Below are 24891 nucleotides of genomic sequence, written 5' to 3'. Positions count from 1 at the left end.
ATGCTTGGAGCAAGCTTGTTGATGCCTCAGGTATGCAAACAACAAATGCCCTGCAGTGAGGGAGGCTTGATGTGGTATGGTAACAATGAAGGGTGGGGTAGAAGGAGGTTAGGTCTGAAAGCGCAATCAGGAAGGCTGGCTGAAGGCCACTCAACACAGATCTCAAAGATGGGGTAGGAGTCAGCCCAGCTGCCGACTGGCCACGCAAAGCAAGCACAGAGCTCTGACTAGACACTGGCTGTTCACTGTCTGAGGCTAGCTATTTTTCCTTCTTTTTCAGTTTGAAAGCATTTGGAAATTATCAGAGAGGGTGTCAAAGTCTTAGAGGAGCCCCTATAGTCCCTTCCCTTGGCTTTACCACACCTTCATCTCTTAGATAGCCAGTATCAGGAAATTCTACAGAGGGGCTGGATAGATCAGGTATGACTTCAAAGAAGAAGAGTAGCCATGATTTTAAAGTTTCACAGGACTGACTGGTACCCCTCTTTGGTGGACATACTTCTGGGTGCCCATTTAAGTCAATGAGGATCAATGAACTGATAGATGGCTTTGAAAATGGCCTTCTGGTGTCAGATCTGTTCATTAGCAAAATAGAGGTTCTAGATTTTTCTTTTTTTTTTTTTCTAAGATTTATTTATTTTATGTATGCAAGTACACTGTCATTGTGTGCAGACACACCAGAAGAGGGCATTGGATCTCATTACACATGGTTGTGAGCCACCATGTGGTTGCTGGGAATTGAACTCAAGACCTCTGGAAGAGCAGTCAGTGCAACCACTGAGCCATCTCTCTCCAGTCCGAGGTTCTAGATTTTCAATAATCCAAGAACTTACCAAACCGCTCTCTGGTCCCAACCCTGAGCACCTGGTGACATAGCATGTAAACGGGCATCAAACATCAAATGATGATAATCCCAGTGAGTCTATGAAAAGTCCAGTTTTCACAAACTCGAGTAGAAATGTTGAAATGCTCTGAACTTGCTCATATAAAATGTGCCTGATTATATTTTTTTTTCAGTTGGATTTAGCATGCTCTTCAATTGGATACAGCCAAAGAAATGAAAGAGAGCCAAGACTCCAAGACTGGCATGGCAAGTCGAGGCAGCCTCCATCTAAATAGATAAAGCGAGGTGCATTCAGCCAAGGCAAGCTGGTCCAGGAGAGTGTTCAGCCCCAAGAGGCTGGAGCTACGATGTCCTGTGATCAAACCCCATCCCAGAGTTTATTTCTAGTCTAGTGACTTTGGGGAAAGTACCCACGCTCTTTGTTTTCTCAGATTTTGTTTGGTTTTGTTTGTTTTGAGGTTGCTCTCAATTCAGCATCCCTCCTGCCTCAGTTTCCCAAGTACTGGGATTCTATCATCCACCATGCGGCTGGACAGGCTTCTTAAAGCTTCTGAGGCCCAACCCTTATGAGCAAAAGAAGAAACACAAGCAGTGCTCACATCACGGTGCAGCTGCAAGAGGTAACCCAGGAGCTGCAGGGGAGTCCTTAGCACAATGGCTCACGTACAGCAAGTGGTCCAGAGGTGATGGTACTACTCAGCTTGAGAGATCTTGAACGTGAGGTTCAGGAGGACACAGAGGTGGATTATCAAGGGTAAGGAGTTTATTAGAAGAATTATTAACATCAGAGACAGAGAAGCAATAGCCTAGCAGGAGAGAGGGCAGACCCCAGCACCAGAGATAAATAGCATGGCGTGGGGGACGGGACTCTGAAGAGAGGAGATCAGAGTCCTTGTGATAGAAGGACAAGGGTGTCTTCTTATCCCTTTCTGCACCCAGCCTCTCTGATTCCTGGGCAGGAGGCCTAGTGTAGGGAGCAGGACCTTTGATAGAAACTCATTTTCTTGGGTAGAAACCCTGGGTACCTGGAAATCTGTGAGCTAGACAGACACAGTGACTCAGGAGGGGGCCTCTGGCATCTCTGACTCGGGGAGGGGCTGCTGCAGGTTATGCAGCCCGAACGACTGGATTCTAGCACTGTTCTTACACCTCTGTGCTCCATCTTCCATACGCTTCCATTACCTCAGGTCGGAAGAGTTAATTACACTAAATCTCTCTATTGAGTAAATCGGCGGCAGCGTCCCAGGTGGCCAGAGTTGGCCTCACCAATTTCTGCTACACACGCAAGTGTAGAATTCGATGTGATCCGGCTGCTCGTGCAGTTAGATAAGAACTGTAGATGCAAAGAAAACTTTAAAATGAAATCCAAAAACATACACAGAAGCCAAAGTAGGCATTTAATGGTGGTAGAGTGGAGTCAACTTTTGCCCCTGATCCTCAAGCTGACCTAAAGCCCAAGGTCTGCGTGTCACCCAGGTTCTTGCTCACTCTGAGCTAGTTCAGCCCTTCCTTTGATGTCCTGAACTCAGAATTTCAGTGATGTCCCTGGGCTCTCACTTAGCAGTAAGTTGGGATTTCCTTAGGGCCATTATTTTTCTCACTAGTCCTTTGAAAAACAGTAATCTCAGGGTTTTCATTCCGAACACTTCTCGAGGCCTAACATTAGCATTCCTGCTAATGCCCCATGCTCAGTTCCTTCTGTACTTATATCTCAGGCCCATTCTCCAGGAAAACAGAAGAACCTGTGTGAGTGAGAGCCATCTGCAAAGGCTGAGCGATTAGACATTCCCTGACGGGGAGAGGTTGGAATGTTGCAGGTCTAGAGCCTAGTTAAATTATCTGGGCTAGCTTCCATTCCTTGTCCATCTACGAATTAGGCTTACTATGATGTGGTAAGACATCAGATAAAAAGCTCTTGTAATGTATTAACAAGGCCTATTTATTATCATTATCATCATCATCATCATCATCATCATCATCATCGGTGGTGGTGGTGGTGGTGGTGGTGGTGGTGCTATTCTGTCTAAGTTCCACCCCCACAGCTACCTGGCAATAGCCAGGTATGCTCTGCCCCACAGTTACACAGTTGCCTGGCAGCAGCCAGCTGTGCCTGACACTATATAAGGGCCTGTCCCTTCTCTTCCCACCCACCTCTCCTCCCTCCATGTGCTCATGGCTGGCCTTTACTTATGCCCCCCTCCTTCTACTCTTCTTCTCTCATTAAACCTTCCCACATGGAACCATGTTGGCTTGGAGTGTTCTGTCTGGACGCTGGCCAAGATTTAAACCACCCCAACTATTATGATGATGCTGATGATGCTGATGATGCTGCTGCTGCTGCTGCTGCTGCTGCTGCTGATGATGATGATGATGATGATGATGATGAAGGGCTAAGGATAATGTAAGATGGCATTAGGGTGAACTGAGATTTCTCTGGTTGAGTGGAAGGTACTTCTCATATTTCCACCGATGTATTTGAAAAGTGCTTTGACTTACGACTTTATTCCCTTGTTATAAAAACTTCATGAACTGACTTGCACATTGATTGGAAGACCTATGTTCCTGAGTCAAGATTACTCTAATCTGGCCCCAGAATAAGCTATCTCCATGCTCTTTGAGGTGAGAGTTGTGGTGTGAAGTTATAGTACCCAGTGTGGGGCTCCAAGAATAATTCATTTTCACAGGAGGAGTCACGGCATGGAAGTGAGGCGCTGTCATATCGCTGAGTCCAATCCACCGGTGCTATGTCCTCCCGTGGACTGTGGCAAGCTCTTCCAGGCTCTGTCAGCTCTCCCTCCGTTTGCTCAATGGACCCTTTTTTTATTCTGCGCACTTATTTAAGGATCCCATTTGGAACCACTTCTCCTGTTTCCTTTCAGAGCATTTGGTTTAAGGTCTCTATTGTGTTTGCTTCAGAAGCCTTTTGGTCTAGATATCTGTCGGCTTTCGGTTTGTTTGTGGTTGGTCTTGTTTGCTTTCAGATCTCCAGGGTAGTTTGGCTTCAGACTGTTGGGCTCATTTTCAGCTTTTGCTCACATTTAGAAGGTGATCTGGCTGCTGTTTCGGCTTGCCTTGGTTTCCCTGGGCATTTTGACTTCTTCCCATATGGCCTCTGTCTCCTGACACTCCTCAGATACCAGTTTCTCCGTTTGTCTATGGTTCTCTTGCAACAGAAAGTGCTGATGATGAGTGGCAGTTATTCCCCACAACCCAACGGTGTGGAGTTGCCAGGAGGCTCTCCACGGTGTACAACCACCCACCCGTCAAACACTCCATTCCCGAGTCAGAAGGAGCTTGATTGGTTCATCTGGGAAGACACACAGGGTTCGATCATCCAGTATCTTGAGCGCCCTCATACTCTGCAAACATGCAGGATCCTGCTGAAACTCAGTGGGAGAAGCCACTATCTGAGGAAAAGCTGATAAAGTGCATCTTGGAAACAAAAACCCGATCCAAAGCCCATATCCCTAGAAGGCATAAATAGGCTTCGGATTTTTTGGGAAAAAGAAAAAAAGGGAGAAGCAAGTTTTCCAAAGGGGAAGTTTTTGGAGATAAGCCCTCACGTGATGGACAGGTGGCTTCACGATAAGTGTCGGCTTTCAACTTGCAAGTATGGGAAGAATGGGGAAATCAAGCTAAAGATAGCATTGGCTTATCCTTCCACCAACAGGGGATGTCTAACGCTCCAAAGCTGGTATTTAGGGCTCAAAACTCAACGTCTTTGGCAATAAAGGCAACGACTGGGCAGCCTGCTCTAAGTGGAATGTAAAACTCATCTTTAATTTACAAAAGTTAATAAGAGCTCTAAAAACCATGCATGAGTTAAAAGGAAATGCTGAAAATCAGAATTTTATTTTTAAAACTGTAGAAGTTATATCAGAACTAGAGATAAATTCTGAGAACAGCCCCTTGCTCTCCACTCTTTTTCTGAATTCTTAACCTCCTAACAGGACAACGGAAAAGACTGTGGCCTGTTTAAAAAAAAAATAGAGAAGGGGGATTCCATGCTACATTAAAAAACAAAAATCTGTAACAGGGGCCTTGGCGCTGTTGCATTTCCCCCTAAAGTGCCTCCATTCTTTAAATGACAATATCTTTAATATATAGTTTGCAAAGTCCTTTCAACACCGAAGCCACAAATCCCTGTCTGGCCTGACTGGAGGTTCCCAGAGCTTGGCAGAATTCTTCCTGCCGCAGGAAGCTGCCCCATTCCCTAAGCTTACACCTCTGGGAACTGGTGCTGAGATTCTCCTTGAACCCTCTCCGGTGGGTTTCCTTGTCTGTCCCTTGCTTGGCTGGTCTACTCTGCTAATCACTGTTTGCGTGTTACCCTGGGCTCCTATGCTTTTGTTTTTCTAGCAGAGACCTACTAAGTGTTTCATGAGAGCGGCTGGAATCCAAAACAGACATCGCTGGAAGCCAAAATAGACATCACTAGACCTATACTCTGGTCTTGGAACAGACAGACCAGTGCATGGCTTTTCTGGAGAAATCATTAGAGCCTACCCTCTTGATAGCCTAAGTCAGGCTCCTACCTCCAAGAGAGCAGCTTCAGACATGACGGAGAATGACCTCCAAGCACCACGCTAGGAGTCACTGCTTCTCTCTGAACCTGGATCTCAGCACTCGGCTTTGTTCCCATCTGTGAAGCTAACAGCTTAGGACAGTGTTTCTCCACCCGTGTGCCACACATCAGCTAGCCTGTATATCAGATATTTACATTATGATTCATAATGGAAACAAAAATTACAGTTATGAAGGAACATCAAAAGTAATTTTATGGTTAGGGGGTCACCACGGCACGAGGAACTGTATTAAAGGGTCGCAGTGTTAGGAAGGTCAAGAACCACTGGCTTAGGTCGAGGGAACACCCCTCTTCCTCTCCCTATGATATTCTGAGGGCTTGGCTGACTTCTAACACTTCAGAGTTCGAAATGAATGAATTTAAACTCTATCTGTTCTCATTTGATAACAGGTTAGGAAAAGGTGGCCACCTGAGCATTTGCAGTGACCAAATGCTGCAGAAATATCTGTATGGAGCCATCCTGGGCAGATCGACCCAAGACGAGAGTCAGACCAGCACTGCGGGATCTAGGAAGGGAACTGTACTCCACACTGACACTGGGCCAGAGGGCTATGCCTGAACAAAACACAACGCAGCAAAATGACAGAAAAACAAAAAGTCTTCTTGTACCTCTTCCCTTTTTCTTTTAGATACAAGTGCAAGCATGGGAAATATGATGTGGCTTCACTGTAAATCAAGAGTAGAAAAAGAGAAGAAGAAAGAAAGAGAACCTTTGGCTTAAACATTTTCATCAGTGGTAAACGAAGCTCCCTCTTAGCTATTTAGCTCTTGAAGAGAGGAAAAGACATTACAAGTCTACAGGACAGACTTCACCTTTTGATCTTTTATGCTACTAAGACTTTCTCACCTCTTAAAGAGACAGGAATATAAACTTTAAACTTTGTTCTTTGGAAAAAAAAAAGCTGGATGCACCTAGATTTCCTGTAATTGTGCCATGCATGTTCATAATAATTTTTTTCACTCTGTGTTGTTCGAATAAAAAGAATGAACCAAGTGTCCACTTCAGCTCCTCATTTTTGCTGTGTGCTAAAGTTATTACTTTGAAATTTTTTCAGTAATGCCCAATTAAAATATGTACTCTCGGAATTACAAATGGGGATAATTTGACAATTGATGAATACACAAATGTCCCACAAGCTCGGTACATCCTAAAATCGATTAAAATGATATCTTTAGATGTACTGTTTGATAAAACCTTAAAACACTACTCAGTTACATAAAAAGATTCATTAGGTCATAAAAAATTCCATTCAAATACTAAAGTTGGTGTTTTATATATAGATTTTGATAAGGATTTCCTCGCGGAACAGATTCTAAATGACTATGAATTAACTATAAATTTTATTTCAAAATGTCAATATAAAACCATTGAATGTTTTCATTAAAGCTGGACAACGTGTGGTAGTGGGTGCCTGCGTTCACGAAAGGTCTGTGTGCCACTTTCTTTTTACAGCGAGGACCACAGGAGATATAGTCCCAGTCGACGACAATATTGAGCATGATATATGTAGTGTCATATGTGGACGTAACGTGATCCAGTTCAGCTTGACTCACAAGCACTCATGTAATATAAAACTGTCAAACTAGCTCTGCTTCCTTTTGGCTCACAAGGAACTAAAATTTAAGAGAAGACATCTCAACAGGCTAACACTGACCACACTTGCAATCCACAAATCAGCAGGGCAGTATGATGGCGAAAGAAGACGCGTGTATTTAATCAACATGACCACTTCAATGAACCAAGGAGAATGGGGTCGTAGAGCCTCCTTTAGGACAACTTACAGGAGGTTTTAAATTTAAAGAAAAATCTTGTTTTTAGACAGCAAGACATCTGTAATCACACTGCTCTGTCCAAGTTGCCATCTCCTTGATTCTTAGCTCGGTTCTGGTTCTACAGACTGTCCCCTCCTGCTTGAGGACAGACGTCAGTTTTACGAGATGATTTCTCCTGTGCTGGGTGCAGTTCTTCTTGGGTAGTTGCTGGATGCTAAACTCTGTGTTTCCAGGATTAAGGGGATGGTTTATTCTCTGCTGTTAGATATGTTCTGTATTTGTACACGAGTGCATATAAATACACGCTTCTAAAGGATTTTAAGAATATTTTAACCACTACTGCATTCTTCAAGGTCTGTGTCTTAGTCAGACATGTTTAATATACAACATTCTTTTCAGTATCATTTTAAACCTGCTTTAAAGCTTATCAAAAAAAGGTATTTTAGAGTTTATAAACATCGTACATCATAATTATATGTTTGGGACAAGTATTTGTTTCTGCCTTCTTATTTTTAAAGAAAACAGTGTAGGCAGCTTGCTTGCTAACTAATGTTACTACAAAGGTAAACTGAAGGCTCAAAAGAAATAAAGTAAAAAATGCCAAACTTTATCCTGCTTACTAAAGCATAACCTAATGAGAAATGACTGTTTTTGTAAAAAATACAAACAAGTGCTAAGTGCCTGGTGAATGGCTTAACTTTTTAATAAATAATTTAAATTTGGTTAAAAAAGCAATACTATTAATGCATTTTGCCTGTTTATAACTGTTATGAATCTACATGTTTTATGTGTTTTAGATACAGTTTCCCGGGTTTTTGTTTCAAATGAATTTGGTAAAAATGTTTTCTGGATTCTACAGTAACAATAATAGTAAGGGTGGCTTTAAAAACAGTCAAACTGGGGGTTGGGGATTTAGCTCAGTGATAGAGCGCTTGCCTAGGAAGCGCAAGGCCCTGGGTTCGGTCCCCAGCTCCGAAAAAAAGAACCAAAAAAAAAAAAAAACAGTCAAACTACAGGAGGACTCAAGGGAGAAATGATGACTTGGGATGAGAGAGGAGTTTGGATGGCAGGGCGAAGATTGTCCCACGGTGGAGAGGGAAGGGAATAAGCGAGAAGAGGAGGTATGTCATAGAGGTATGGTGGACATAAAACTTACAGAAAGTGGCTCAGGCATAGTAAGTATAAGGTTATTACATTTTAAGGTCAAAATTTGCTGTCCCAAGATAGGATTCACACTTGATTCTCTGCTTATGACAGTGTTTGCTTAGGGGTCGATCTGTCCCAGCAGTGTCCATTAAGACGGCTTAGAAAAACAAGAACTTTATCTTATCCTCGTACTAAACAGATGTTTAAACATCGTCACACTTTATGTTTTTCCATGGGGCAAAGCCTTTTCTTGTGAACTTTATGAAAAATTTTGTTTAGAAAATTATTCCTATGTGGGGCATTCCTGCTAAATTGCATAATGATTGGGAAATTCTATTTTAATAAAAAAGATTTAAATATGTTTATAAATTCTGGTCTATGAGATAAGTAAATAGTGCTGATAAATTGTTAAAACTGGCTAAAGTTTTGGCTTTCTCTTATGATTTATCCTTTTTGAAAAATATGCAAGCGCTGGAGAGACGGCTCAGCGGTTAAGAGCACTGACTGCTCTTCCTGAGGTCCTGAGTTCAATCCCCAGCACCCACATGGTGGCTCACAACCATCTATAGTGGGATCCGATGCCCTTTTCTGGTGTGTCTGGAGACAGCTACAGTGTACTCATAAAATAATATAAATAAATCTTTTATAAAGGAAAATATAGGGCAGGGCGCCGGGCTCCTGTGAGCAGATTTGTTCGCTTGCTGAGGTGCTGAGGTATCTTTCCGTAGGTCCCTCGCAGGAGTGGACGCGGGTCCAAAGGGAGACTGAGGAACGAAGGAATTTAGTTATGATGATGGCAACTTTTACTCCAAGGAAGAGGAAGCGACATACACTGAAGGCTGATAATGATGATAGCCTATTAACAGATATTTCATCAAGCAAACTAAGATTTGCTGAAAATCTATATTCATCACCTAATAAGAAACATAATTGTCAAAGCAGTGTTCAAAAGGAAGAAAAGCCATGCTCCCACCAACGACATTTCTCTTCAAGTCCACTCAAAACAACTGAAAATAATATGTTGTCATTTGCAAACCACAGCTCGTTATTTAAACCAGTTGTGTCTACTGTATCTTTCTACAATAAAAATAAGCACTACCTCAATCCACTGGAGAGGAAGTTGATAAGAGAGTGTAAATCTATTTGTCTAGCAACTAAAAATGAAGATAGACCTTTTCCCAGTGTGACAGAAAAAATTCAGAGAAAACCAGTCTGTACCAAGAATAAAAAAAGGCAGAAGAGTTTAACTGCTAATCATCAACCAAATTACAAGCACGTCAAGTCTATATCAAGAAACCTGAAAAATTCCAAGCCAAGTCAAGTGACCTATAAGCCAGTTGTGGACAAAGAGAACAGTTGTTTTCCCACAGAAAATCCTCCAAATTCTCCTCCTCGGGTTCTAAGCCAGAAAATAAGACCACGAGTTACACTCCAAGGTGGAGCAGCATTTTTTGTTAGAAAAAGAAACTTTCTTAAAAAGTCACCTCTAGAAGATAAGCCATTACCAATACTTTTGCAGAAAAATGAACCAGAGGTCACTGAAGATGCCCTTGAGGCAAAGCAAGTCCCAAAGTCCTTGTTAGTGGGAGAGAAATCAAATGTTGAGCTACTAGACGCAAGAAGTGAAAGTGAAGAGAAACTGGGAAAGAATTCCTCAGGTGCAGTAGTTTCTTCAAAGGAGTGTAAACTTGATAAACATAATTTTCCTTCAGAGAAGTCACTTGAGAACAAGACAATTTCTTCGGAGTCTGTCTATTCTATCTTCAGTGTTTCTTCAACGAACACAAAAAGGTCTCCATCTGAAGAACAGTCTTCTGTGGGATCCCCTGCATGTACTAACTTCTTGAAACAGACAAATGTACAGAAAAATATTAATTTCAGAGATACAAATAAAGGAGGAAAAGACCAGCTTGTTATTGACGCGAGTCAGAAACATTTTGGGACGACTATGTGTAAGTCTTGTGGCATGATCTATACTGCTTCCAACCCTGAAGATGAAATACAACATCTCCAACATCACCACCGATTTCTGGAGGGAATTAAATATGTGGGATGGAAAAGAGAACGGATAGTAGCAGAGTTTTGGGATGGGAAGATTGTGTTGGTCCTGCCACGTGATCCAAGTTATGCCATCAAAAAGGTAGAGGATGTCCAAGAACTTGTGGATCTGGAATTGGGTTTCCAGCAAGTTGTTCCCATGTGTCCAAACAAAACCAAAACCTTCCTCTTTATTGATGAAAAGAGAGTAGTTGGATGTTTAATTGCGGAACCCATCAAACAGGCCTTTCGTGTCCTGTCAGAACCAAGTACCACTAAAGAATGTTCTAGAGCTTGGCGGTGTTCAGATGTACCAGAACCTGCAATTTGTGGAATAAGTAGAATCTGGGTCTTCAAACTAAAAAGAAGAAAACGCATTGCAAGACGACTGGTTGACACTGTCAGGAATTGCTTCATGTTTGGCTGTTTCCTCAGCATTAATGAAATTGCATTTTCTGACCCAACACCAGATGGCAAATTATTTGCAACCAAGTATTGCAACACCCCTAATTTCCTTGTATATAATTTTCATAGCTAAAACCAATTGTAACCACAAATCTGGTACTATGTGGAAAAGTTCAGCTAGATAAAAACTAATTAGTATCAGAATGAAAATTGTAAGACTGTACACATGTAAATACAAGTTTTTTCTTTATGTGTTAGATAATTTGTTGAGAATTGTTTGAGATTCAAAGGGAAAAAAGATCTTCATATACACTCTTGAGTTCATAATTCTGAAAAACTTCTCACAGAACGGTAGCTTTCGCAAAAACTGGGCCACTTTATAAGGAACACGTGAACTCACTTTTAGACCATGTGGTTGTCTCATGTTACATCAGTAGAGGCAAATCTAAACACAGGCCATGAGACAATTCCGGAATTCCTTATGTAGTGATCCTACTTTACGAGCATATTGTAGCAGCTAAGTTGAAAATACTTAAAAGTATTTTGAATTTCTGGTTTAGATAGCAGAAATCATTATTCATATCTACTTAGGTAAAATAATTCCATAATCCCTTAGAAAATTAATCAAAAGCATGCTTATCATAAAATTTAATTAAGGCTATTTGGCATTGTTATCTGATTTTATTAAATGAAATTGCTGGTAGGTAATGAAAGTCATGAATCAGACTAATGGACCTAAGAACGTAATGACCTTATGGAATACTCAGTTTACCTAAGTTCACCTCAGATTTTCTGAATTTGATACTCATTTCTAAAACAAAAAATTCAAGTGGTTTTAATTGTTAAAGGTCATTTAACTGATACCTGGCATGAGACATTAAGGAAGAAATTTTTGTTTCTAGGTTGTATTATTGTTTGTAAAATTGGTTCATCTTTAGTCTCATTTGCCTGTAATCCTTCCAAAAATAGTGAGAAAGTGTTAAAATTATAACATTTTAATGCTATTTTCTGCACAAAATCTTAAATGTTTATTATATTTTATTAACATTCCATTGTTCAGTGACTTGTGAGAAGCCAATCACAGTTGTTCTAATTATTGCTAGTGTGCATGTGTGTCATGCATGCATTTCAAGGTGCCTCCATGGAGTTAGAGAACAACCCTTGGGAGTTACTTCTCCCCTACCATAGCTTCCAAGGATCCAAGTCAGATAGCCAGGCTTCTGCAAGTACCACATATAGTAATAATTTGAGTCCATACCAAAAAATGAATTGTGGACAACAGTTAAGTCCTAAGGCAGACTGCGCATTAGAGTATAGCAATGGAAAGGAGGAAAATGAGCGTCACACTAGCAGGTACCCTGCTGACAATAGCAACAGCCAGTGCTACTGTGTTGAGATTTGGTTTGCTACATCAGAAGGGTATTTACCTTTCTCAAGTATAATTCCATGTGAACATGAACTAAACCTCAAGACAAGTCCCAGTTGTACAAAATATATAACCACCATACCCTAAGACTCAAAAGCAATGAAAAACAAAAGTTTGAAATTTAGTCAAAGGGTCATGACATCCTGAAGTGTGGCAATTGAATGGGATCTTGGAACAGAAAAAGTCACTGAACAGTACATCTGAATAAAGTATGGAGTTGAATTGCAAAAAAAAAAAAAAAAAAAAAAAGGAAAATATACATTCGAAATTCAAAGATCCCAGGCTGACTGGAGGAAAAGACTGTCTGCAGGTACTTCTAGCCTGCTCTGGTCTCCGGACGGTAACCTGCCCGCCATCAAACACTCCAGCTCCGTCTGGGAACCCAGGAAGACTTCAGCAGTGCTGGCCTTTGGTCATCGCAACTGCGTCAATAAACGAGCCCCACAAATACCTGACCTTTTCTCTCTCTCTATTTTTTTTTGTTTTTAAAATCCTTTTATAATTTCATGTTTTAAGCTTTGCTTTTGATATTTAATATTTTACTTGGTACATCCCTAAATGATAAACTATCGATAATCTTGGTTATATATGAAGATAATTTCATTCATTAGTTATGCTTTTTACTATGATTGTTTTGTTACTCAGGACCCTTACCATACTCAAAACTAGTTTGCATGTTTAAAAGATTCAAGTATTTTCACTGTCTTATGAAAAAACTTTTCTCATTATTTAATTTGGGTTAATGAATCTAGCTTTTAAACTGACAAAAAAACTTATTTTAAAATCTTCCAAATGAAACTCCATTTTGGATTATCTATATTTTAAATCCAAATTATTACAGCCAAAACAAATAAACATTATATATTTATATGTGTGTGTGTACACATACAGAAACTTACATGTTTTTAATTAATGCTAAAAACATTAAGACAACTACAACAGTGTCAAGTGCCCTATAGCGTGCCTATACTTAACAGAGTAATGTAAACTCCATTTACCATAGCTAGACAGAACCAAAAATAAGTGTTTAATCTTCTTATCCAAATTATAGCAAAGACATCAATCTCTTATAACGAGAACATTCAGGAGGCTTATATTTTAATTCCTGATGTTTCTGACTAACATTTAAGATGTCTCACTGTAGAGTTATGATTTAAAAATCAACTAAATAATAGTTGTATTCTGCTAAATAATACTATACTTCTTAGGGTTTTTACTGCTGTGATAAAGCACTGATACCAAAATCAGATACTTGGGGAGCAAGGAATTTATTCCAGGTTACAACTTTCAGATCGCAGTCCGTCGCTGAGAGAACTCACACTGCGTAGTAAGCTGCAGGTGAGAACCAATGCACAGGCCATGGAGGAGTGATGCCTAATGGCTTGTTCCTCATGGCTTCCTCAACCAGATTTCTTATACCATCCAAACCCACGAGCCCAGGGTTGGCACTGCCACAGTGATGTGGTCCCTCCCATTTAAACCATCAATCAGGAAAATGTTAAACACTTAAAGAAATGTTCACCATCTTTAGCCATCAGGGAACTACAAATCAAAACTACTTTGAGATCCTGTCTTACATCTGTCAGAATGGTTAACATCAATAACACAAGTGACAGGTCATGCTGGAGAGGATGCAGAGTAGGGGGAATGCTTCTCCATTGCTGATAGGAGTGCAAACTTGTGCAGCCACTATGAAAATCAGTATGGTGGTTGCTCAGAAATATGAGAATTGGTCTATCTCAAGATACAGCTATACCACTTTTGGGCATATTCCCAAAGGACACATTATCCTACCACAAGGACACTTGCTCAAACATGTTCATTGCTGCTCTATTCATAGAGCTAGAAAACAATGGAGACGTCCCTCAACGGAAGAATGGATAAGGAGAATGTAGTACATTTACACAATAAAGTACACAATAAATTTACACTCAGCTGTGGAAATAAAATGGCATCATGAAATTTGCAGGAAATGGGTGGAACTAGAGAAAATCATCCTTAGAGAGGTAATACCAATCCAGAAAGATAAATATGGTATATATTTGCTTATATGTGGCTATTAACCACTAAATAAACGATAATCAAGATACAATGTAAAGACCCAGAGAGGTTTGGCACAGAGGAAGAAGCTGGGAGCAGGTGTGTCACATAGATCTCCTCAGGAGGGGAAATAGAACAGATTTTATGAGTGGATGGGGGTGAGGGAATGGGAATGAGCTGGTCAGATGACAAAGTGGAAAGGGAGATAGGGTTGAGGGAGGTAATCCAGGAAGAGACACCTGGAGTTGAGGAGCATTTGTGAGAGATATGGGGAGCTGGTGCAATGGAAACTTCCCCGAATATATGAAAGAGATCCTAATGAAGTCTTCAAATAATGAGGGAGATGTAGTCCCAGTCAGCCATCTCTTGTCACCAAATGAAGCTTCCAGCACCAGGACTGGGTTACATCCAGTTGAGTTATTTGCCAAAGGGTTCCCGTGGAAATCTCTAAACAACCCAGGCTATTGCCAAGGCTATGGAGCCTCTCCACAAACTGACAGCAAGGTTCCATTGCTAAAGACAACACCCACACACCATATTAAATATGGAGAAGTGGAGCTGCTGCCTACACAGAGACTTAATCCCTACATTTTAGTGTCTTCGGTGTAGGAAGGTATTGTACAGGCTACCAAAAGAGAAACATAAACACCAACCCAGCCAAGAATCTTAGATATACAATCTGTCCTGCCTACAAAATATGCCAGGGCAATAATGTCACAAAGCTTGTGAGAGTAACCAAGAATGTCTGATTTGACTTCAGGTCCACTGCACTACGTGGAACCCATGTCAACATTGCTTGGGTGACCAAGAACCAGAGACTAGATAGCCTACAGAACTATGGTAAAACCAATACTACTGGTCTAAAAAAATAAAAAAAGGTAAGAATAAAATGTCTCCTAACGATATTCTGCTCTATCATAGATCAGTACCTTGTGAACAAATACAGAAACCCCCAGTCAGACATTACACAGAGAGACCTTGGAACACACAGGTCTAAATGGGATGTCCCCATCAAATCTCATCCTTTAGAGCTCAGGGAAGTCCTCAGAAGAGGAGGCCAAAAGAGCCAGAGGGATGGAGTAGAGGACAAGTTCCTCTAAATCAACTGAGGAAAGATCACATGAACTCACAGAGGCTGAAGCAGCAAGTGCAGGCCAACCCTGACCTACCCCAGGACCTCTGTGTATATATCGTAGCTTTCAGCTTAGTGTTGTAACGGGGCTCCTGAGTGTGTGAGTCAGTGGCCTTTTCTTGTGCCTGCTCTCAGGGTTCTTTTTCTCTTGTTGATTTGCCTTGTCCAACATTGATATGAGATGTTTTATTTTAGCTTTTTATTTTGTTATGTTTTGTTGTTACCTCTTAGTGGAGTCTGTTCTTTTAATGAGTGACAGAAACTGAGTAGATCCAGAATGAAGGGGTGTGGGGAGGAACTGGGAGGAATAGAGGAAGGGGGAAATGTAATCATATGAGAAAATAATATATTTTTAATAAAGGGGGGTCCTATAGACTTGTCTACAGGCCAGTATGGTGGGGGCATTTTCTCAACTGAAGTTCCTTCTTTTTTCCTCAGCAATTCAAAAGGAGGTGCTGCATTCCTCAAGACTGTTATCACACAGAGCTGGCCTTGTTGCTAAATCACATGAAAATGAGACATGAACCGGAGGTAAGGTCATGGCAATCTGCAAAGCTGGGCAAACTGTATAACACCGGGCACAGTAGACTCTGAGGGATGGGGTGTCCAAATGAGACTAACAACATGGCTTCTAAATACACAAAGCAGACCCTGACAAAAGTATAAGGGACCATTGCTAAGTTCATTCCTAGAAGAGGCCATTTTTGGGCCACTGACTCTAGTTTGTGTCGAGTTGACATAAAACTAGCCAGGACACTATATACCACATGTAAGTGTTATGCCAGATACAGAGGACAAACAAAGAAAAAAATCAAATCTGATGATGGCTAAGAGTTTTGGTACAATCTAGAAGTTTCTTTCTTAATGGCTTTACCAGTTATCCCACTCTCCCGAAGCCTTCTGCCCCTCCTACAGCTCAGATTCATCTACACCAGATCCTAGGAATGAGCCTCTCTAGCTATGTCAAGTAACACTTGTGCCTGTCCCCAGATGTATAAAATATGGCACTTGTCTAACAGGGGAACTATGGAGGAGAGTTTAGGAAGAAACGCTGTGTCTGCAAAGGCCAATGGACCCATTAGGACTATGGTGACAGGGAGGATTAGTATGCTGCAGGTCCAGATGGGACTGTAATTTATCTCTGACTGTCTTCGGACCCCCACAAAGTCATTCCTTGCCCACTTCTGTGGTGGACCCAACATCCCATGACTGACAGATAAAACCGGACCTCACACTCTGTGGGGTAGCAGATAAAAACCATTTTGAATGTATTAACTTACCAAATTCTAGTTTCCAAACATCAAAGGCCAAGAATTGTATCAGATAGCACCTGAGGCAGATAACAGATTCCTCTCTTGGCTATAACCTACCTCTGATGTTTCCACCAAATGTATTTGAAAAGTGTTTTGATTTATGGCTTTCTTTGTCCTGTTATGATAAAACTCCATGACACTTTTTGGCACTAGAATACTGACTGTCGGGAAACTTAGATCAGTGTTCCTGTAGACTATGGTCACTCATCTTGACTGCAGAGTAAACTCTTATCCCTTTTAAATGGGAGCTGGGATTTTGCATCAACACAGGTCACGGACCCTCCCTATTGGCCAGGACAGTGATGTTCAAGCTCCTTCCACATTTTCATTTGCAGCTTCTCCACCCAGACTCTCACCCAGCAAATCTGGGTCCTTCGTGAGTATCCTTTGAGATTCATCGAGATTAACTTTGTAGCCAAGTATTCATCCAGTTCGGTGAATATTTCATGTTTGTTGAAAAGGATGAACAGTCACTATTTAGTGGGTATCAGTATAAACAAATGCCTCTTAAAGCAAGTCCATTAGCTGCTATTAAAAATTCTATCGCCCCATTAAATCCTTGTTTTCTGAGACATGTTTAACAGCAACAACAAAAATGGCCCTTTCTAGGGATGGACTTAGCAATGGTTCCTTATACTTTTGTCAGGGTCTGCTTTGTGTATTTAGAAACCATGTTGTTAGTCTCATTTGGACACCCCATCCCTCAGAGTCTACTGTGTCCGGTGTTATACAGTTTGCCCAGCTTTGCAGATTGCCATGACCTTACCTCCGGTTCATGTCTCATTTTCATGTGATTTAGCAACAAGGCCAGCTCTGTGTGATAACAGTCTTGAGGAATGCAGCACCTCCTTTTGAATTGCTGAGGAAAAGGAATTGGCCTTTACTGAGTATTTTCATTCCTCTTTTGTTAGATTGTTTTAGTTTGCATGCCCACATGCATTCATGATGTGTATATGTGTGTGTGTGTGCGCGCGCGCGTGCTTGTTATGCATATGTGGGTAACTGTACATGCTGCTGCCCATGCATGAGTATACAGAGGTAAGAGGTGGACTTCAGCTGTATTTCTCTGTCAATCTTGATCTTAGTTTTTGAGATAGGATGTCTCACTGAATCTTAATGGTTCAGCTAGGTTAGTGGGCCAGCAAGCCCCTGGGTCAGCTTGTCTCTGTCCTCTAAGCATTGGAGCCATAGATGTACACCCCAACACTCCCACAAGCTATGTGCTCCTCCCTTCTGGCATATCCAGCCCTTTATCTCTCGAGCGAGCGCGGTCTCTTCAAGCCCTAATGAGCACTCCCAATGCTCCAGCCTCTGTAGCAATCCATTCTCGTTCGATCTCACTCACTTTTCACAAGGTCATCGACAGCATATTCCATTGAGTCACAGTTTCATAAATTTGAAAGGTAAGGCTTAGAGGGCAGAATAACCTAACCTCATATAATCAGTAAACAGTGGTGTCAGCTATTCAAACCACATATTGCTTCTTAAATCACACGGGAGTTTCGTTAAGTAAGAAAACTGGGCATTTTAGTTATCCACAATGTGTAACATCTCTGACAGGTGGGAGTGAGAGGGGATATAATACACACTACAATGTAAAAACGGGCAAGGCACCAGGATAAGCCATTTGCAACAAAACACATTCAGTAATGAACACCGTAAGGGATGGTTAAGGCTGGTACCAATCAAATACCATGTTGACTAAAGTACAGTGCTGCTGCCAGTCTCTCCTAAGCGTCCTGTCACACAGTAACCACAGTGTTTAATAAGCACAGAGAGAAGTGTGCTTATGAAACACGAGGTGTTGATGCTGGGTGTGAGACGGGTTGCACACTAAGGCCTCTTGGAGTGGAAGAAGAGAGCACGTTCTCAGGCTTCTCACATTTCTCCCTATTCAAGGCTTCAGTGAGCTTCTTATCAGCCATGAGCACCGTCACCGTGCACTCAGGGAAGTCTGCTTGCAGACCAGTGTGCGGGTGCTGGCGGAAGGTATAGCAAAGACCAGTTTTCTCATGGCATGGAAGAAAGAAGAAAATGCATCCCCCAGATCTATCACGCCTTGGTCCTCCAAAGGCTCTAAGTGAATTCAGCATTGAGAAGCACTAACAGATGTGTGCTTAAAAAACAGACTACACTGTTGCTGGGTGGGGGTGCATCGGCCCCTGAGTCCCCTCTCAGACTAGAAGAGTGAGGCACATTTTTAGGCCACTGACATCCTCTCTTAGTCATATCAGAGGAACAAAAATGTAAATTTTGGCTAATTCCCAGCATCAGTTAGAGCAGCAGTTCTCAACCTGTGGTCATGACCCTTTGTGGTCAAGCGACCCTTTCAGAGTCGCCTAAGACCAGTGGAAAACACAGATATTTACCTTACAATTCACAACAAAAGAAAAATCACAGTTATGAAGGTGGCAACAAAATAATTTTATAGTTGGGGTCACCACAGCATGAGGGACTGCATTACAGGGTCGGAGCAACAGGAAGGTTGAGAACCACTAAGTTAGACAAGGAAAAAGAGCATTCACTACTACCCACAGCTGCTCTTCACTGCTACTCACAGCTGCTATTCATTACTACCCACAGCTGCTCTTCATTACTACTCAGAGCTGCTCTTCACTACTACCCACAGCTGCTCTTCACTACTACTCACAGCTGCTATTCACTACTACTCACAGCTGCTATTCACTGCTACTCACAGCTGCTATTCACTACTACTCACAGCTGCTCTTCACTACTACTCACAGCTGCTCTTCACTGCTACTCACAGCTGCTATTCACTACTACTCACAGCTGCTCTTCACTACTACTCACAGCTGCTCTTCACTACTACCCACAGCTGCTCTTCACTACTACTCACAGCTGCTCTTCACTACTACTTACAGCTGCTATTCACTACTACTCACAGCTGCTCTTCACTGCTACCCACAGCTGCTCTTCACTGCTACCCACAGCTGCTCTTCACTGCTACCCACAGCTGCTCTTCACTGCTACTCACAGCTGCTCTTCACTACTACCCACAGCTGCTCTTCACTACTACTCACAGCTGCTATTCACTACTACTCACAGCTGCTATTCACTGCTACTCACAGCTGCTCTTCACTACTACCCACAGCTGCTCTTCACTGCTACTCACAGCTGCTATTCACTGCTACTCACAGCTGCTCTTCACTACTACCCACAGCTGCTCTTCACTACTACTCACAGCTGCTCTTCACTACTACCCACAGCTGCTCTTCACTACTACTCACAGCTGCTCTTCACTACTACTCACAGCTGCTCTTCACTACTACTCACAGCTGCTCTTCACTGCTACTCACAGCTGCTCTTCACTACTACCCACAGCTGCTGTTCACTGCTACGCACAGCTGCTATTCACTGCTACTCACAGCTGCTATTCACTGCTACTCACAGCTGCTCTTCACTACTACTCACAGCTGCTCTTCACTGCTACTCACAGCTGCTATTCACTACTACTCACAGCTGCTATTCACTGCTACTCACAGCTGCTCTTCACTGCTATTCACAGCTGGTAGTGATTTGGAAGAAGAAAAATATGGAATATCTCATTTTAAAAAGCTTTGAAATATATTTCTTGGGAAAATCCTATATATTTAGAGGAATTACAGGTTATAGAATTTTAACAGTATATTAAAATGAAAATATATAATGTGTATGTACTTGAATATCAAATGCCTTTTTCTATTAGCTTTTTGTAAATGCCCTTCGATATAAATACCTAGGTATGTTTATGTGTGTGTATGTATAGTACTTGAAAGTATCAACAGCTATTTCTCTAGGAAAGGATTATGTAAGATTTTGCTTGTTTTAAATCTGCATAACATGATTTTCTATACTAATTATGTGTAAATCTCATATTCCCCAGTTCAGCATCTCATAAACAGTATCTGGCCAGACTGAGAATCAAGACGCTAAGTCTGTAAAATCACAGCTTGTATTGAAAGCAGAAGATGATTCTCGCCTTCTGCGCCATCTGAGAACAATTTCAATAGAAAAATGTGAACTGACAAAGGTGATGATCTTGTTTCACTGTACAAATGGTGTGTGTGCACATATAAACACACGCTTGCATGTGTGCATATACACACATATACCTGTATCTTTCCTCCTATACCTGACTTTGCCACTAAATCATGTGAATGGTTCTATCCACCAAAGCTTGATAAATAATATTTAAATCCTAAAATCACCCAGTACAGTCCTTGAAAGTAGAGATGAAGACATTTGTATTCCAACGCCAGGATATGTGAGAAATTCAACAAATCCAACCATTATTCATCTGCACATTGAGTGACTGAGTAAGAATTGTTTGGGTAGAAATTTCTGATAGACTCATAGCCCAGGAACAGAGGAAAGCTCTTAGAGGCAAGGAAGCAGGGTCAGTGAGGTGAAGCAAGTGCAGCTGCTGCCTCTAGACGGACAATGCGACACAGTTCAGACTTCCTCTCCCACACCTTTCAGCGGAGGCGGAAGGGGGCTATGCTACGGATGGCTCAGTAATATTTCCCATGGAAATGTCCGGCGCTTATGAGTAAGAAACGCACCCTCTGTTCAAAGTGAACCATAAAGCCACCTCATTCTCCCCATTTCAGAAGGCCAGATCTGGAGGCTGTACCTGGCAACGCCAATGTGACCTCCCCAGAGAGAATGAGCTTCCCTTTCTTCCTCCTGTCCTCAACAAAACCCCTTCCCTCCTACTCTAGAGAAATAGCCGAGATACCTGGAATCAGCGCGTCTGTGGATCTTTGCGCATTTGTTTCTGCGGGGTGGAGGCCACTTGAGAGAAGTCTATTATTCGCACAGGACAGGACGGGGCCTCTGGTGTACTTCCTCTGGAGCCCTTTCCCTTCAAGTTTCCTTATTCCTTTAGCCACAGCCTATCAACAGCTTGTTTACAAATCCCAGCCTCCACCATAGGAAGCTCTTGAAGCTTTCAAAGCCCCATCGGGCTAAGGTCTCTGTGCATTACATAAGACACCTCTCCCAGAGAACTCTTTTCCCTTTGGAAATAGACATAAATAAGGGAAACACATGTTCTGAGACGTGCCCTGAGCCAAGTCCTCAGGAATGGCTTTAAGATCACAACAGCTCACAGTACAAGATTAGCAAAACCGGTCCTTCTTGTTCCTAACTAAATAATTTCTGCTAAGCCAAGCCGGATGTTAACCCCCTGGTTCTACTTTTTGTTGCATCTTTTTGTTGCATTGGTGTATAGCTCTCAATCTTCTCCAAACACCAGGATCACCAATATAGCTATTATATTCTTTGTGCATTTCTAGTCTTCACTGAAGTCACCAGCACCTCACAAGCATGTACCACAAACACCCCAACTGAGAAAGCAGAGAGGGTTTTCTTCTTCCCAGTAACACCTTCGTAAAGTGACACACCCCATTACAAATCCTCGGGAAGTGATCTTTTTAAAGATTTATATATATGTATATATATGTATATATATATGTGTATATATATATATATATATATGTACACTGTAGCTATCTTCAGACACATCAGAAGAGGGAATCAGATCTCATTACAGATGGCTGTGAGCCACCATGTGGTTGCTGGGATTTGAACTCCGCACCTCTGGAAGAGCAGTCAGTGCTCTTAACCACTGAGCCATCTCTCCAGCCCGGGAAGTGATCTTTTTAATGTGTTGAACCCAGTCATGGACTTGGAGCTGAATAAACAGGGATCATTCCGTCTTTCCTCACCCAGTGAGAACAGTGGGTGCCTTACAGCTATTATCCCATTATGATCTGATTCTGGAGTGGGTTGAAAGAGATGGTGTGTATAGTATTCTGGATCGTGAGGGAAGTCCCCCTCCAGCAATGACTAGGCAAGGTTTCCATGACTCCAGCGTAGAGAAGGGGCACAGACTAAGTCTCAAGGCGCCCCATTCGGTGGGTTGTAAGCAAATTCCTCTGCCATAGAATCCACTCTCGAAAGCAAGTCGGTGGCGGAGCCAAACGTGCTAAATTCAGAAGAGTAGAGCTGCTTTGCTTGGAAGAGAAGAACAAACCCCAGCTCTTTTCCTCAGGCTCCTGCATACCATGCCTCTTCCTCTGCTAAGAATTGCCTCAGCTGGAATGACTGCCAGAGTAAAGGAGTCTTCCTGTATCATCAGCAAGAAAGGCTGTCACATGAACTAGACAGCGAAGCAGTGTCCTAGAACATTCATTAATGTCAGTCCCGATAAACGGTCTGATACGGGTGCATTATACAAGTGGAAATCCAACAGAACTGTGGCATCACTGTCAACGGCATGGCCACAAGAGAGCAGATACTGCTGCAGTTGTCCAGCTGAGGCAAAAGACCCAACATCAATGCATGTCCAGGCGACCTCTGCTCAACTAAACCTAACCCATCATTATCACTCCCTTACACAAGCTGTAGTCTTTAATACACCTCTGAGTGAAACATATGTTCAATTCAGACAGGAAGAATAAAGCAGAATGGTAGATTTGAAAAACACATTGGTTTTTTTTGTTTTTTTTGTTTTTTTTTTTTGTTTTTTTTTGCGCTGCTGAAGAGGACCAGCTGCTATTGGCTCTATAAAAAAGTCATTGCAAAGCATTTCCAAGTGCCAGAGGTTACAGTCTCAGCGGAAGTGATGACCTCCACACACCTTGCGAGCATATGGATGTTTCAATTATCAAAAGTTCCTCAGTTTTGCAGGTAAGGAAACTGCAGGGGCTTAGAAATGCTGGGCAATGCGCCTGAAAGCCAAGCCAACAAGTGACAGCATGGGGATTAGAATCCAAAGAGCAGAGCTACACTGCCTTTGTCTAAATATGATGTACACACTAGAATTCTCAAGAGCCCCACACAACGGGGCCTTCCATGTAGTGACTAACAAATCTGGTTTACATATCATAAATCAGACATGTCATAATTAAGAGCATACAGGACAGTGACCTTTGTCAACATAACTGTCAGGACCTAGGTAAAATATTAAGGCCTTGACAGAATATTAAGGCCTAGATAGCTTGCCATTATAAGGGAACTTTCTAACGTTAGTGTGTAGAGATTTCCTCACAAACCACACAAACACTGATCTCAGTCAGGCAGGGATGGGTTATTAATTATACTCTCCAGGACTGATTGATCAAGGGAACTGAACCTTGACCCCGAGTTAAGATCCTACAGGGTTAAGCCCCAAATCTACAAACGTCTGTACCAAGTTATTTCACCAATTTAGGGACAGGGGATTCCCTTAGGAATATGTCTTTGTTGCCCATTATCCAAAACATGATTGTGTCCATTGGTTAGGGTATTCCACTGTGGCAGGGGGTTTATCTAACCTTCATGTCTTAACTTGTCCTTTTCTAGTTCCTAACAATAACAGCAAGAAAAGAAGTGTTATTTAACTTTTTGGCATAAAAATGTCTGATATCATCTAGTTGTAGAATATATAGCCTACAATGAAAAATGATCATTGCATCTAAGAAAGACAAATTCTCCCTGAGTTTTGGGGAAAGTACCTGTGTAAGTCACACTACACAACCCAAACAACCTAATATTAAACTGGAGGGGAAGAGAAAGAAAGGAACATTGGTTCAAGTGAGTAGATCAGCAAAGTTTTGGGAATGATGTAAGCTTTCACTTATGTAGCTGAAATTATAAAGCCTAAAAGTAATATTTAATTAGTAAAGTTGAGGTTTAATGCCTAGCAAAGGGATGTGTGCAGACAGGCGCTCTGATGTTTCACTTCAGAACAAATGGCTGAATTCACAGACATAAATGCTAAGGACACACAGACATTGTTCTTCCACACACTTGAACAGTTTTCTCGAACTCCACCATGTCGCTCCCATGACATTTCCTGGTTGGCACCATGTTCTTCTTGATTTGAATCCCAGGATCCCTAACTCAAACCAAGGAAAGGAAGTACCCATCCATCTTGAGATGGAGAAGGAAACTAAGGCCCCCAAAGAGTGTAGAGCAGGAACAAAGCTCTGGGCTTCGCGCTGAGACACAGGGGTTAGAAGAGCAACATCTAGCAACTGCTTCTACCACAAGGTTTCATTCACATCTGTGATAAGGCAAAGCCATTCTCCGCTAAATCCTGAGAGCACTTGACATAAATGTATGTCTTTAAAGTCGCACAGGGGCGACTGGTAGTAAAGACACGCTGAGTATGCACAGCTAATATCAACAGTTGTAAATTCAGGC

The 24891-nt window shown here is 41.9% G+C and overlaps 1 protein-coding gene, 1 long non-coding RNA gene and 1 pseudogene across 2 annotated transcripts in view; 2 read left to right on the top strand and 1 right to left on the bottom strand.

Moving 5' to 3' along the window:
• Positions 1-24891, bottom strand: part of Lcp1 (lymphocyte cytosolic protein 1) — a 107716-nt gene that overhangs the window by 79908 nt on the left and 2917 nt on the right. The gene's annotated exons all lie outside the window — the stretch shown is intronic.
• Positions 12-20730, top strand: LOC120097039 (uncharacterized). Its single transcript, XR_005494110.2, has 4 exons — positions 12-420; positions 1018-1598; positions 15017-15134; positions 20585-20730. It is a non-coding gene; the product is annotated as an uncharacterized LOC120097039 (long non-coding RNA).
• On the top strand, positions 8996-12466 carry Esco2-ps2 (establishment of cohesion 1 homolog 2 (S. cerevisiae), pseudogene 2; annotated as a pseudogene).

Source organism: Rattus norvegicus, chromosome 15 (genome assembly GCF_036323735.1).
Source record: "Rattus norvegicus strain BN/NHsdMcwi chromosome 15, GRCr8, whole genome shotgun sequence".
Classification (NCBI taxonomy): Eukaryota; Metazoa; Chordata; class Mammalia; order Rodentia; family Muridae; genus Rattus; species Rattus norvegicus.
This window is presented reverse-complemented; position numbering and strand designations above follow the sequence as displayed.